Genomic DNA, 15,277 nt, shown 5'->3' with positions numbered 1-15,277 from the left:
AATCATCACCTAAAGATTAGAGACAAGGGAAATGGGCAGTGTTGTTCATTATCACATTCTTTAGAGTCCTTAAGTCACTGCCCCGAACTTATCTCACTGCCCTGAACAAAAAGCTTTCCTAGACACTGGCTAGTGTTTATCCCAACAGTATGTGAGCTTGTGCTTTATTTCACTATTTATTAAAATAAGAAACACTACTTTGTCCTGTTAGGTGAGGTAGTTTGCGTGGATTAAAGTGAGGAGTTCTATTTGATTCAGTCAAGGTTGAGTTGGTTCAGAAACTGTGGCTTTAATTCCTTTAGCAAGTCCTTGGAATTAGAACACAAGGAATCGAAGAGATCTCTCTTTGTACTACAGACCCACTTCATTAACTACCACAGCACTGATGCATTCGACCTTCTCAGAAATTGAATTGGGTGAGAGTTTACAAGTTTGGTTAGACTCCTTTCTTTTCTAGCTTCAAGCGGTTTGAAGTTGAGTTAGTCTTCTCCCTATAGCAAGACCCTGAGACCAAATCATAAAACTGCTAAGCCTCAAAACTGCATACTTATTAAGGACCTTGGAATCAGACCAGAGACCCTGCATCTTATAGAAGAAAAAGTAGGTCCAGATCTTCAACATATCGGCTTAGTTCCAGACTTCCTCAGCAGGACTCCCATAGCACAAGAAATAAAAGCAAGAATCAATGACTGGGATAGATTCAAACTAAAAAGTTTCTCTCAGCAAAGGAAACTATCAGCAATGCGAAGAAAGAGCCTACAGAGTGGGAGAAAATCTTTGCAAATCATACTTCAGATAGAGCACTAATCTCCAAAATCTATAAAGAACTCAAAAAACTCTACACCAAGAATGCAAATAACCCAATCGACAAATGGGCTAAGGAAATGAACAGACACTTCACTGAAGAAGATCTATAAGCAATCAACAAACATATGGAAAAATGTTCAACATCTCTAGTAATAAGAGAAATGCAAATCAAAACCACCCTAAGATTCCATCTCACCCCAATTAGAATGGCGATTATTGAGAATACAAGCAACAACAGGTGTTGGCGAGGATGTGGGGAGAAAGGTACACTCATACATTGCTGGTGGGGCTGCAGATTAGTGCAGCCACTCTGGAAAGCAGTATGGAGATTCCTTAGAAAACTGGGAATGGAACCACCATTTGACCCAGCTATCCCACTTCTTGGCCTATACCCAAAGGACTTAAAATCAGCATACTACAGAGATACAGCCACATCAATGTTCATAGCTGCTCAATTCACAATAGCCAGATTGTGGAACCAATCTAGATGTCCTTCAATTGATGAATGAATAAAGAAACTGTGGTATATATATATATATATATATATATACACAATGGAATATTACTCAGCCACAAAGAATGATAAAATCATGGCATTTGCAGGCAAATGGATGAAATTGGAGAATATCATGCTAAATGAGATAAGCCAATCTCAAAAAACCAAAGGACGAATGATCTCGCTGATAAGTGGATGATGACACATAATCGGGGGTGGGAGGGGTTAGTGTTAGAGTTAGAGTTAGGGTTAGGGAGGGGGGCAAGAATGGAGGAAGGAAGGACTGTGTAGAGGGAAAAGAGGAGTGGGAGGGGTGGGGGAAGGGAAAAATAACAGAATGAATCAAACAACATTACCCTATGTAAATTTATGATTATACAACTGGTACGCCATTACTCCATGTACAAACAGAGAAACAACATGTATCCCATTTGTTTACAATTCAAAAAAACTGCATACTTATGAAATAGTGAGACTATGAGATCACGTGACTTCAAGACTATAGGAACGCAGGGTTATAAGGCTATAGATATTGACTGGGAGACTTTGAGATCTCTTTCTGCTTTTGAGTCCCATCCTCAGCTTCTGTTATTCTTCAAATTTCCATGTCAGAGAATGAGTTGACAGAACTGTATGGCTGCTTTCCAAGATCCTACAGTTTCAAATCCAGCATCCCAGGTCGTGGATTTGTTCAAAGTGGCTGTTTTCTCCTCGTCCAAGAAAATTTGGTCCAGGTTCCATCCTCTAGCAAGCAGGCTGCCCAGTAGTTGCCCCAAGTATGAAAACATGAGCTGTCTCTTTCTCATGAAAAAGGCTTCCTTCCTCCAGAACTTAGTCCTTTTAGATTTCTTTGTAGCCATACTTCTTCATAAGTTTTAAAGAAGAGTGTGAATTTTTTGGCTTTTTTTTTGTTGTTGTTGTTGTTATCTGGCGATTTCTTCTTTCAATGGGAGTGAGAAAAATATATAAAGATTATATAAGGCCTACAAGATATAGCATGTTCCTGCCTAAATACAGAGAATACCTTGATCAAAGAAAGGGTAGAATAATAAAATTTTTTAATTAATTAAAAAAAACTAAAAAACCCATTGTTAATCCCCCCTTCCTTTAAAGTATTTATATTAAGAAGTGAACTTAACACTCAGCTTTTCCAATTTCAGATCCCAGGGATTATAATTTTGGCAAATACAATGAAAGGCATTTCCTTATTGGATTTTTTTGCTACACTAATAGAGAGGCATACTCGCATGCACATCTATGTTTTTATTCATAAAATGGATTAATACAACACATATTGCTCTATAATGTGTTTTCCAAATCAAAATACATAGGTCTTTTTTCTTTTTAATTGCCTTTGTGCGGGAAAACCACAATTTTAGTAACGATCCTCCACTGCTAGCCATTTAGATTGCTTCCATTTTTTTAATACACTGAGATTTTTTAAATTATACCTTTAAACATTTCTAGGAAATGTAGACTTTACTAGGTAAAAAGGCGACTTCGTAAGCTCAAAAAATATTACAGCCATTGCATTTGATTTAATGGTTTAGCTCTCATATTTTCTGCCCAGTAGTGATTTATACAAATGTATTAGTCATTATTTATATGCCTAAAATTAAGCTTGCTTTTTGATCAAAGTGTTTGGTTTCTAAAATATTTAATGCAGAATTGTACACGTTGAAATGCTTCATGAAATGCAGTGGAAGGAACTTAACCATTATGTGGCCATGAATCCCAGACTGGCTATGTAGCAGCTGTATGAAACTTCTTTGGGGGTGTTAAATTAGGTATTGTATCAATTCTGTGCTTCATAATTATTGTGAAGATTAAATAGAATGTTTGTGAAGCACTTTATATTTAATAGGTGGTTGGTAATTTCTAGGTACTATTGTTATCATTGTAGAAATATTGATTAGAAGGAGAGTGAGGACCACAAAAATATCAAATTTAAAAAATTATTAACAACCAAAATGTGATTAGAGCAACAATCAGTGTAATCATATGTAAAAAGCATAGCCCTAGTATAATGAAAAATCAGTTTTACTTTTACATTTCTGAAGCAGTCAGCATCAATATCAAGAAATTGAACTGAAATATTACATCATCAATTTTTTTCTTCATGGAGAAGACCATTTCAAATAAATGAAACTCTTATAGAAAGAAAATAAGATTGGGAGTGGGGAACATGTTCAGAAAAGGATTAAGATTTTTGCCTCAAAAGCAGAAAAACCTGATGACCAGACAAATTGTAGGCTTTCTTAAAATAAATGAAGTCCTTCCATACAGAGATTATTTTTTCCCCTAAATACCAAAAAGGAGGTATATCTCAATTTCTTTCTTCCTTCTTTTTTATTTATCTTTTTCTTTTTGGTACCAGGGATTGAATCCAGGGTTGCTTAAATACTGAGCCACATCCCCAGCCCTTTTTTAAAATTTTTATTTTGAGGCAGGGTCTCGCTAAGTTGCTGAGGCTGACCTTGAACTTGCGATCCTCCTGCCTCAGCCTCCAGAGCTGTTAGAATTACAGGCATGCATCACCATGCCCAGCTCAGTTTCATTTTTTTAATGATCCATTAAGCTACAGAAAATAAAACCAAACCAACCGTTTCTATTCTGTTTCCCTTTTCTGACATAATATTAGTCCAAAGAAATTATCTGACACAATCACAACTGCTCAAACATTTATTGCTGCAAGCATCTTCCTGTACAGAGCAGAGTTATAATGGCTAGTGAGTGAAATTTGGTGCAATAAGACCATGTGGTAATGCTCCCTCAGGATGCCATACATCATAAACAGAGATGGGAAGAAGCCTAAATCACCTACTAGAAATCCCCTATTAAGTAGGAAAATGCCTTATATTTTCAGCTCACCACTGCTGCCCATTTGGAGCCTGTGCTCCTCAAACGCATTGGCCACGCCTGAAAGGAGGGCAGTTTCCCGAGCAAGGTGGCAGACTGACAGCTTCCTTCCACTGGCCTCTATGCTGCACCAGGAATGTCAGTTATGATTTGCATCTCATGAACAGGCTAATTGACTGCAAACTGAGTGTACAGGCTGAGTCAACGCTGTGGGTTATGAGCAGAAGGAAAAACAGAGAGAGAGAGAGGGCAAATCCACCAGGCTCCTTTACTGGAAGCAAAAGAAGAAACAGTATCAGAATGCAGACTTTTATTTTCATCAAATGTCTCCTTTCTCACTCATAAGGAAGCAGATCCAGACATGGTCACATAAGCAAATGCCACGATCTCCCTCTCACAGTGTCTTTCTGTGCATGAAAACAGTAACCACCACTCAGACTGACCATGCTGTTACTGAATTTCTCTGTACATAAAGAAAAAATAACTAAATTGACTGTAACCATGGAAATAAGGGCCAATACTTAATATATATACATATATATGTATATGTATGTGTGTGTGTGTATATATATATATACATATATATATATATATATATATTTGCTCTTTATGAGGGTTAGTGCTTTGTATTGCTACGGACTGGTTCCCTCTTTATATCGATCCCTCCTCCTACACCTATTTTCTGATACTCCAGGAACAAAACCCTATAATCAGGACAGGTTTTAATCAGCTTCCTTTGGGAGCTCTGTTACAGTGTCTGGGAAACTTTTAAAATGAAACAGAGAACCGTACATCATCTTTGTATAATGCTATTTTCAGGTCTAATTGGCAGTCTAGGGAGAAAGTTCATAGTTACAAAAATTATACAGAAAAAAAGACACTTGGTCAACTCTATGATTCAGGGATGCACAAACCGATTTTACCTGTTCTGACTTTCTTTACATTAGACTATTCATTAGCTATTCAGAGAGTATACCAAAAGATTTTAAAAAATGAAGTGGACAGAGTTATTTTTAGGGGTCGCAGTTGTTCTTAGTAAAGTTACTATATTGAAATCCACAAAAAAATTACCATATGCTAATTGTACAAGGCATTGTGAGGAAGTCAGAATCCTGGAAAGTCACTGACCAAAATATTTTCAAAACAAATCAATGTCTCTTATTTTTTCAATTATAGAAATAATTGAGTTTTTTCAATTATAAAATATTAAGTGCTACAGAACTTCCTTAGTTTATTTGTTCATTTAAGCAATCAACCAACATTACGAAGTGCATGTGGGTGTGTGTGGGTGTGTGTGTTGGGGTGTGTGTGTGTGTGTGTGTGCAGGACTGTGTTAAGAACTAGGGGTACAATCGCTCTGAGTCCCAGAGAGCCGCCACACGCCTCTTCCTCCAGACAGCCGCCCAGTATTCCTGTGCGGTCACTAGGAGTCCAAGCAACTCACTGCGTGCCTCCTCCTCCCACCGACCACCCGTAGCCCGGGGCAATCAATCACTCCGAGTCAAAATGACCCTCCCTGTTCCTCCTCCTCCTCCAGGTAACCCCCCGGGTGTTCAGGAGCGGTCACTCTGAGTGGCTCTGAATCCACGTGACCCGCTGCACGCGTCCTCTGGGCAGCCGCCCGGAGCTCTGGTGTGGCCACTGGAGACCAAGCGACCCACCGCGCTTCTCCTCCAGGCAGCCCCCCTGTGTTCAGGAGCGGTCGCTTTAAGTCCAAACAACTCACCACTCGCCTTCTCCTCTGAGCAGCCGCCTGGAGCTCCAGTGCAGTCACTGCAAGTCCAAACGCCCTGCCGCGCTCCTCCTCCTCCTCCTCCTACTCCTCCGGGCAGGCCTCGGTGTTCAGAAGTGGTCTGAGTCCAAACAGCTCGCCATGCAGCCCCTCCTCTGGCAACCGCCTGTAGCTCTGGTGCAGTCACTCCGAATCCAAGCGGTCGCGCTCCTCCTCCTCGTCCTCAGGGCAGGCCCCAGTGTTCAGAAGCGGTCCCTCTAAGTCCAAACAGCTCGCCGCGCAGCTTCTCCTCTGGCAACTGCCTGTAGCTCTGGTGTAGTCACTCCGAATCCAGCGGCCACGTTCCTCCTCCTCCTCCTCAGGGCAGGCCCCGGTGTCCTGAGTCCACACAGCTGTCCTCGCCGCTCCTCCCCTAGGCAGCCTCCGGAGCCCCAGTGGTGGCTCTGAGTCCCAGCGCTGTGCTGAGCGGCCTCCTCTCCGATGCTCCCAGTTGTTTGAGTTCACTGCTCCAGCGCGGGGAGGGGCGTCTCGCCGGCAGCTCTACTTCACAAGTTCCCTGCATTCCGGGACTACCGTCCCATCCGGGACGCCTCCCCAATGGGAGAGACTCACCCGGCTGCTTTGAGTTGGTCCCAAGTGTCTCAATTTCTCCTCTTTTGAATCCTGAGTCCTGAAGCAACATGAAATGCAGCCACCTTCTAGGCCGCCATCTTGAAAAACCCAAGAATTCTTTTTAGTTCTCTTTTCCTCCCTGGGTTTCTGAGGATCTACCACCTTCATGAATGACATAGTAACTATCCCAACTGGGAAGCTCATGACCAACCGACTACTTCACAGGAAACAAATGGTCATTGATGTTCTTCACACTGGGAAAACAACAGTACCTAAGACAGAAATTCGAGAAAAAATAGCCAAAATGTATAAGACCACACCAGATGTCATCTTTGTGTTTGGATTCAGAACCCATTTTGGAGGTGGCAAGACAACTGGCTTTGGCATGATCTATGATTCATTGGATTATGCAAAGAAAAATGAACCCAAACAGAGACTGGCAAGACACAGCCTGTAAGAAAGAAAAAGACCTCAAGGAAATAGCAAAAGGAACACAAGAACAGAATGAAGAAAGTCAGGGGCCTGTGGAGGCCAATGTTGGTGCTGGCAAAAAGTGAGCTGGAGATTGGATAACAGCCAAAGGAGTCAAGATTCTGCAGTGACTGTATCTGTGGTGATCATGAGATTTTTTCATGAGGATTAATAAATTGTAAAAACTTTAAGAAAAAAAAAAAAAAAGAACTAGGAATCTGGCCTGGGGTTGTGGCTCAGTGGTAGATTACTTGCCTAGCATGTGTGAGGCACTGAGTTTGATCCTCAGCACTACATAAACAAATAAATAGAAAGATAGATAGATAAAAATAAAGGTATTGTGTCCATCTACAACTAAAATTTAAAAAAAAAAAAAAAAAGAACTAGGAATCTAGGAATTAAGATTCCTCTTACCCTTAGGAATTTATACAGAGTATGAAAGGAACTGAGGCTAATTGCCCTGCTGAGTGTCAAACACTGGGCAATGTAGAGTTACCCGTTTGTATCTTGCACCAAGCATATCTGGTAGGTTTGTGAACTACATTTTATAAGTGAGGACTGTTTTAGTCAGTTTTCATCTCTGTGACCAATAGAACTAATAAGAACAAGGTATTTTATGGGGCACAACTTAAGAATCGATGGATCACCACTGAGAAGTACAAATTTGAGAGTCTTTATTAAGGGGCCAGCTGACTGTCTCACACAATGCCCCAAAAATGGTTACTGGGAGAACAGCTCTGACCATGTATGTAGGGGAGTTTTATACCATAAATCAGTACACCAATCATAAGTGTCTGTTGCTATGATTCAAAATTACAAACTAACATCATGGGATCTGAAACCATTAGCAGAGGGGGAAGTGGGTCAAAATGAACTTACTTAAGTAAAAACTAAAGAATGGTTACTAACATCTAAACCAGCACTATTGACATCGCTGTTAACATGGTACATTGTTTAGGAAACTAGGAATCAAAAAGAGAACAATTTTTCATTATACAAGAATTGCCATTTTGTGTTGCCAAACGAATCATGCTAAGCAACTGATGATGGGTACAGAGGCGGGGTGTTCCCATGGGAGAAGCATTTCCCACATCACATGGAGACTGTTCAGTCATTGCCCATATAGCCTGGCCTATAACATTTCCATGGAGTCAAATATGTCAATCCCTCACAGATAGAGGAAAGAAAGTTTACTTGGGGCCCATGGTTTCAGAGGTCTCAGTCCACAGATAGCCAATTTCATTGCTCTGGGCTGCAGATGAGGCAGAACATCATGGGAGAAGGACTTGGCAGAGGAGAGGAGCTCAGGACCTAGCAACAGGGAAGCGGAGAGAGTTCCACTCAACAGGGACAAAATATCAACCCTCAAATGATCACCCAGTGACCCTCTTCCTCCAGCCCTACCCTACCTGCCTATGGTTACCATCCAGTAAACCATCAGTGGATTAATCCATTGATTAGGTTACAGCTTTCATGATTTGATCATTTCACTTCTGAACATTTTTGCACTATCCTACACATGAGCTTTCAGGGATACCTCATATCCAAACCACAAGGACATTAAGCATCAGAGACATGAAGGGCATTCTGCAACTAAACAAAAAGGGTAAGAGGTGACTGGTGTCTCTAACCCCAAAGCACAGGTTCCTCCCAGCATGCCTCTCTGCCTCTAGTGGGAAGCACAGAAGGTAAACAGGTAGTGTATACGAACTGAGGAGCGATGGACAAAGAGCTCTCTAACATAACACACTATTTTCATTCTTCCCTCTAAAATGGTCTGGACTGTTAATCAGAAGAAAAGTCAATATTGTGACTGCTTGTTTTTATATTTCTGCCTGACAATTCAGATAAAAGGCTTTAATTCTGGGTATCTTTGAGAACACAAAGCCTCAGAGCTCTGAAGCATTGATTCACTAGCACTTCTAATTAAATGGTTTAACAGGCACTTCGTACCTAGCAAGATTTATGAAAAATTTACATAGGCACCCAATGCCCAAGCCCCTCACTCTCAGGGAGTCACGTTTTTGCCACCAAGAGTGAACTGACTGATTTAACTCCAGCCTGTCTATACCGCAGCAGTCCTAACTTCTTTCCCTCTGAGTCCCTTTAAAATCCAGTGTTCTCAATGCATGTCTACAGCACTTTCTCCTCTTCTTCTTTTTTTTTTTTTCTAGTATTTCCTTCCTTCGTTCTATCCTCAACATCTTTCTCCCCTGGTAGAAGAAAATTCAGTTCATAAACGCGCTAACATCTCTTCCATTTAAAATAAAAACAAGGGCCTGGTGTTGTGGCTCAGTGGTAGAGTCCTTGCCTGGCATGTGTGAGGCACTGGGTTCAATTCTCAGCACCACATATAAATAAATAAAATAAAGTTTCATTGAAAAAAATATATTTGAACATAAATAAATAAAAACAAAACCTTCTTCACTTTGCATCACCCCATCTCTATTGCTTTTTCCTTCCCACTCTTCTCAATTTTGAGAAGTTTTGTCTGTTTTTACTGTATTGATTAATTTACTCCTCAACAGCTTGTGTTGTACCTCTGGCCCATCAAAGTAACCTGAATTATTATAAAACTTTATTTTTCTGCTCATTCAGTCATTGAACATATTTATTACATATCACAAAGCACTTTGGAAATTCTGAAGTCCATGATTTCAAATCCACAGGAAATTCTTAGATCCTGAATTTTATGAGCAATTTTACCTTTATCAGGTACTGGTGACATTGACCTTCCATGATATCTCCTCTTGCTCTTTTACTCATTCCATTATTCTTAGTCACAATGAGACATGGCTGTGTCTCATGCATCTACAGAGAGAGATTTCCCAAGATTCTTTCCCTGGTTGACTGGTTCCTTCTCTCAACACACTGTCCTTGAACCCTGCCACAGATTCCAAAGGTTTGAGCTATCATTTATTAGCTGATGACACTCTAATATTTATCTTTGGCTCACATCTTTTCCCAGAGCTGCAGAATCATTTATTCAATTGCCTCCTACAATTACAGTCATGATTTCTCATAGGCAAATCAGTCAATATATGACAAATTGAGTTTTATGCCATTTTTCCCTGATGGTATTTTCCTCCTTCATTTCATAACTTAGATATTGGTGCTGTTATGCACCCAACTCTAAAAACTAAGGACTATCCTAATATTATCCCTCTCTGCCTTTCTAATATTTACTATTAGCCTTTTCCTTCATTAAATTAGCCAGTTTATGAATTTCCATAGGTCAAGATGGTACCTCCTCCTTTGCTAAAATCTTACCATATATTAAACCTACAGAATAAACACCCCGAATTAAAGTAATTGCATTAGCTTAATATACAGCTCTCATGAGCATAGATGCCAAATTTCTTAACAAAATGTTAGCAAATTTAATATAACAATGTAAAATTGACTATATATAGTGTTCAAGTGAAATTTATTCCAGATGTATAAAACTGGTTCAATGTACAAGGATCAATGCAATCCACTATATGATCAGGCTAAAGGGAAAAAGCATATAATCATATCAATCCATACAGAAAAAGTAGCCAATTGTATTTGCAAAAAATGAGACATCAATCAATGGAACAAAATAAAGAATCCAGAACTAGACCCACACAATAGAATCATCTGACCTTTGATAAAGGAGCAAAGGAAAATCAATAGAGAAAAGACAGTCTTGTCAACACATGGAGCTAGAACAACTGGACATTCATGTACTAAAATAAACTAGATATAAAACTCATTTCTTTCACTAAACTTAATTCAAAATAAATCAAATACCTAAATCTTAAAATTAAAACTATGAAACTTGTAGAGGAAATACAGAAGAAAAATCTGTGTGATTGTTGATATTCAGATTAGCTTTGAGATACAATACCAAGAGTGAGATGTGTGAAAGAATAACAAGTAGGACTTTGGTCAAATTATTACTCGGTAAATGAGTATGAATATAAAATGATTTACAAGCTATGATTTTGGAGAAAATGTATTCAAAACACAAATTGTTTGTATATATCTAATATACAAACAATGCTTTAATGATAAAAATTCATCTTACAAATGGCCAAAGGATCTGAACAGAAGACCCACCAAAGAACAGATTTAGTTAGCAAATAAGTATAAGAAAATATGCTCAATTTCAAATGTCATTAGACAATCGAAAATTAATAACAATATACCACTACACATGTACTACGAATGGCTAAAATTAAAAAATATGACTGTATCAAATGCTGGTACCTGTGCACAGTGACAGTGCTTGTTTATTGTAGGTAGGAACACAGAATGGTATAGCCATTTTAGAAGACAGTTTGACAGTTTTTAATAAAACTAAACACATTCTTCTACAATCCAACAATTATGCTCCAATGTATTTACCCAACAATTTCAACATTTGGGCCCACACAAAACCCTGCACATGAATGTTTACTGTTGCTTTATTCATAATCACCAGAATTTCAATCGATGGAGCTGTTCTTCAATAGATGAATGCATAGATGAACTGTAGTACAAGCATGCAATGGAATATTACTTAGCAATTAAAGACATGGGCTAGAAAGTCAAGATAATAAAAACATGAGCATACATCCTGCCACGTGAAGGCAGTTATTCTGAAAAGACTACATACTATATGATTCCCTGTACACAACAGTCTGGAAAAAACAGAACTATGGAAATGGTGAAAACATCAGAGGTTGTCACAGGTTTGGAGGGAAAAAATAAAGGGTTGATAGGTAAAGTACAAGATGTATTTTGGACAGCAAAGTTATTCGGCATGTACTCTAATGGTAGGCACTTGACTATGCATCTGTCAAAACCCATAGAACTTGACAGCACAAAGAATAACATTAAAGTAGGCAAATAAAGGAAAAAGATTTAAGGAGGTTGGGGATGACAGGATGGAATGCAGAGTGCATCAAAAGAATCTAACTGCATATGAATATGTTAAATGACCTTATGATGGGGGTTGGGTGGGAAATGTGCTGACTTAAGTAACTTGGCACAAGTGGAGTTTGTTAAACTAAAGAGAATGCCACATAAGTACTGTACGCTAATTGATGAACTTATTTCCCACTGTGATAGGAGTTACACTTCTGATGTTGCTACATGTGTAGCCTGGAACCAATGGATTAAATACATGGTGAGCCAGTTTTCTCACTGTGCAGTTGAGTTAGAACTTAGAAATAAGCAATAGGAACAGGGTAGGGTGGCCCCTGTGGCAGTGGATTAGTTAGAACTATCAGTATGAACTCATGTTTACATTAACATAGATACAAATGCTGACATATAGAAATATTTATATGTTGCTGTTCATACATGATTCATTGTACCCACATATACTTCCTTGCTTTCTTATCAAAAGGACTCAATGGGTTGACAACCCAGTGACCACAAGCACATCAAGTGCCCAGACCTTTGCCTCCTTCACCAATGAAAGGAATCAGGGCTCCTTGGAGAAGAGACTGATTTTAGGACTGGGGCGGGAATTATACCAAGTGAGCCTCATTTTGTATTCCCAGAAAGAAAGGAAGTGCTCAGACAAAACAAAGCACAACAACAAAAATGAACAAACAAACAAATACAAACAGACCTCTCCTCCCCCTGGGGAGTCCTGGGAAACTAATAGAAGAGGGGGAATACAAATCCCCACCACTGTACTAAGTACTGTGCAGAGATTTAACCTGTTTGAAGAGTACAGAATGGAAATGGGGAAAATAACATTTTTGTAGAGAAACCTTATGAGCATTACGTTAATCAGAACAAGTCAACACCAATGGTGTTGAACCATGGTGATGTGATAAGAATGGCGGCTCCTTCCAGGCTCCTTCCAGGCTCCTTCCTGGCTCCTTCCTGAGCTCCTTCCTTCCTCCTCAAACCACACTTGCTCAGTCTAACCATGAAAAAGACACCAGAGGGGCATTCTAGAAAATACCTTCACAGTACTCCTCAAAACTGTAATAGTCACCAAAACCTAGAAGGGTCTGGAAATTCCTCCAGCCAACAGGAGCTTAAGGAGACATGTCAACTACAGGTAATGTCCCCTCGAGGGAATCCTGGGACAGAACAAAACAGGTAAAACTGAATGAATATGAATATAAAAGAGGCTTTTTAGTTAATAATAAGTCATTTACATTAGTTTATTAATGATTACAAATATGGCACACTAATATAAGTTGTCAATAATAGGCAAACTGAGTTCAGAGAGCTCTTTGTACTGTTCCTTCAAATTTTCTTAAATCTGAATCCTCATAAAATATAAAGGCTATTATATAAAAAGAGGTGGCATTACTTTAAAAATAATTTTAAATTACTAGATCAGATTGAGGTTATCAGATTTAACTAAATTTAACTTTTGAATTCCCCTCATGCTAGCTGTCTTTGGCTAGACCTTAAAGGTGACACATTTTCTTCGTACTCCTGAGTACAGCATGTGTCACCATCCAAGGAAATGAAGAAATAGAAACCACAGACTCAGTGGTACAGCTCTGACAAAAATCCCAGATCTCTAGCCTTTAAAGTTCAATTTAACTATAAAAGGACCTTAGGAAGATAACCAAAAATGGAACAATCTTCTTCAAACAAGCTATGCTATGCTATTAGAGCAGATCCACTTGAGCATGTGAAATAGTAAATTTAAGACTGTCTGAGTTATCTAGGCCTCTGTCACCTGAGGATGGGACAGAGAGAGCCAGGTGTAGATACAGAACATAAGAAGATCTGTGTCGAGTGGGAGAATATCTTTGCCACTCATACTTCAGATAGAGCACTAATTTCCAGAATATATAAAGAACTCAAAAAACTCTACACCAAGAATACAAATAACCCAATCGACAAATGGGCTAAGGAAATGAACAGACGCTTCACAGAAGATCTACAAGCAATCAACAAACATGAAAAAATGTTCACCATCTTTAGTAATAAGAGAAATGCAGCTTTTCACCAAGATGGCGCCGAAAGCTAAGAAGGAAGCTCCTGCCCCTCCCAAAGCTGAAGCAAAATCAAAAGCTTTGAAGGCCAAGAAGGCAGTGCTGAAGGGTGTCCACTGCCATAAAAAGAAGAAGATCCGCACATTACCTACCTTCTGGCGACCCAAGACGTTGCGGCTCCGGAGGCAGCCCAAATATCCTCAGAAGAGCACCCCCGGGAGAAACAAGCTTCACCACTATGCCATCATTAAGTTCCCCCTGACCACTGAGTCAGCCATGGAGAAGATTGAAGACAACAACACACTGTGTACACTGTGGATGTCAAGGCCAACAAACACCAGATCAAACAAGCTGTAAAGAAGCTCCATGACATTGATGTGGCCAAGGTTAACACCCTGATTAGGCCTGATGGAGAGAAGAAGGCGTATGTTCGAATGGCTCCTGATTATGATGCTTTGGATGTTGCCAACAAAATTGGGATCATCTAAACAGAGTCCAGCTGTCTAATTCTAAATATACCCCCCCCTTTTTTTTTCAACCTAAAAAAAAAAAAAAAAGAGAGAGAAATGCAAATCAAAACTACACTAAGATTCCATCTCACCCCAATTAGAATGGCGATTATCAAGAATACAAGCAACAATAGGTGTTGGCGAGGATGTGGGGAGAAAGGTACACTCATACATTGCTGGTGGGGCTGCAGATTAGTGCAGCCACTCTGGAAAGCAGTGTGGAGATTCCTTAGAAAACTGGGAATGGAACCACCATTTGACCCAGCTATCCCACTCCTGGGCCTATACCCAAAGGACTTAAAATCAGCATACTACAGAGATACAGCCACATCAATGTTCATAGCTGCTCAGTTCACAATAGCCAGACTGTGGAACCAACCTAGATGCCCTTCAATTGATGAATGGATAAAGAAACTGGCATATATATATATATATATATATATACACACACACACACACACACACACACACATATATATATATACACATACACACACAATGGAATATTACTCAGCTATAAAGAATAATAAAATTATGGCATTTGCAGGCAAATGGATGAAATTGGAGAATATCATGCTAAGTGAGATAAAAGCCAATCTCAAAAATCCAAAAGGCGAATGATCTCACTGATAAGAGGATGATGACACATAATGGGGAGTGGGAGGGGGGCAAAAATGGAGGAAGGAGGGACTGTATAGAGGGAAAAGAGGGGTGGGAGGGGTGGGGGGAAGGAAAAAATAACAGAATGAATCAAACATCATTACCCTATGTAAATGTATGATTATGCAAATGGTATGCTGTTACCCCATGTACAAACAGAAACAACATGTATCCCATTTGTTTACAATAAAAAAAAAAAGATCTGTGTCAA

The 15,277-nt window shown here is 39.4% G+C and overlaps 2 pseudogenes across 2 annotated transcripts; both read left to right on the top strand.

Annotated features, from left to right (window-relative positions):
* The first annotated feature begins 6,651 nt into the window (after positions 1-6,651).
* On the top strand, positions 6,652-7,157 carry LOC306642893 (small ribosomal subunit protein eS24-like; annotated as a pseudogene). The gene has a single exon. The product of its transcript is annotated as a small ribosomal subunit protein eS24-like (transcript).
* Positions 7,158-13,893: 6,736 nt separating this feature from the next.
* Positions 13,894-14,438, top strand: LOC306642836 (large ribosomal subunit protein uL23-like; annotated as a pseudogene). Its single transcript has one exon. The product of its transcript is annotated as a large ribosomal subunit protein uL23-like (transcript).
* The last annotated feature ends 839 nt before the right edge of the window (positions 14,439-15,277 follow it).

Source organism: Sciurus vulgaris (assembly GCF_902686455.1).
Source record: "Sciurus vulgaris genome assembly, chromosome: 13".
NCBI lineage: Eukaryota > Metazoa > Chordata > Mammalia > Rodentia > Sciuridae > Sciurus > Sciurus vulgaris.
This window is presented reverse-complemented; position numbering and strand designations above follow the sequence as displayed.